Raw genomic sequence first — 1095 nt, 5'->3', positions numbered from 1 at the left:
TCCCGGTTCCCCCTGTCCCGGTCCCACCGGGAGATTTCGCCTGTCCCGGTCCCTCCTGTCCCAGTTCCGCCTGTCCCGGTTCCGCCTGTCCCGGTTCCGCCTGTCCCGGTTCCGCCTGTCCCGTCCCACCGGGACATTCCCAGCCCCGTTGTTCCCGGAGCACGCTCCATTCCCGGTTCCTCCTGTCCCGGTTCCGCCTGTCCCGGTTCCCCCTGTCCCGTCCCACCGGGACATTCCCAGCCCCGTTGTTCCCGGAGCACGCTTCATTCCCGGTTCCGCCTGTCCCGGTACCACCGGAGATTCTCCTGTCCCGGTTCCCCCTGTCCCGTCCCACCGGGACATTCCCAGCCCCATTGTTCCCGGAGCACGCTCCATTCCCGGTTCCCCCTGTCCCGGTTCCGCCTGTCCCAGTTCCGCCTGTCCCGTCCCACCGGGACATTCCCAGCCCCGTTTTTCCCGGAGCACGCTCCATTCCCGGTTCCCCCTGTCCCGGTCCTACCGGGAGATTCTCCTGTCCCGGTTCTGCCTGTCCCGTCCCACCGGGACATTCCCAGCCCCGTTGTTCCCGGAGCACGCTCCATTCCCGGTTCCTCCTGTCCCGGTACCACCGGAGATTCTCCTGTCCCGGTTCCCCCTGTCCCGGTTCCGCCTGTCCCGTCCCACCGGGACACTCCCAGCCCCGTTGTTCCCGGAGCCTGTCCCGTCCCACCGGGACGCTCCCAGCCCCGTTTTCCCGGAGCACGCTTCATTCCCGGTTCCTCCTATCCCGGTACCACCGGAGATTCTCCTGTCCCGGTTCCCCCTGTCCCGTCCCACCGGGACATTCCCAGCCCCGTTGTTCCCGGAGCCCGCTCCATTCCCGGTTCCCCCTGTCCCAGTTCCGCCTGTCCCGTCCCACCGGGACGCTCCCAGCCCCGTTTTCCCGGAGCACGCTCCATTCCCGGTTCCCTCCTCCCCTGCCCCTCTCCCGGCCCGGGGCGGGCTCGGGGCGGCGGGGGCGGCCCCGGTGGGCGGCGGGGCGGCGGGGAGCCCGGCCCCGCTCCGCTCCCGCGTACGAAAGGCTCCGGCCCGGGCGGGCCCCGCTCACAGCCCGGG

Source organism: Lonchura striata, chromosome 3 (genome assembly GCF_050655825.1).
Source record: "Lonchura striata isolate lonStrDom1 chromosome 3, ASM5065582v1, whole genome shotgun sequence".
NCBI lineage: Eukaryota > Metazoa > Chordata > Aves > Passeriformes > Estrildidae > Lonchura > Lonchura striata.
Note: the sequence above shows the minus strand (reverse complement) of the source record.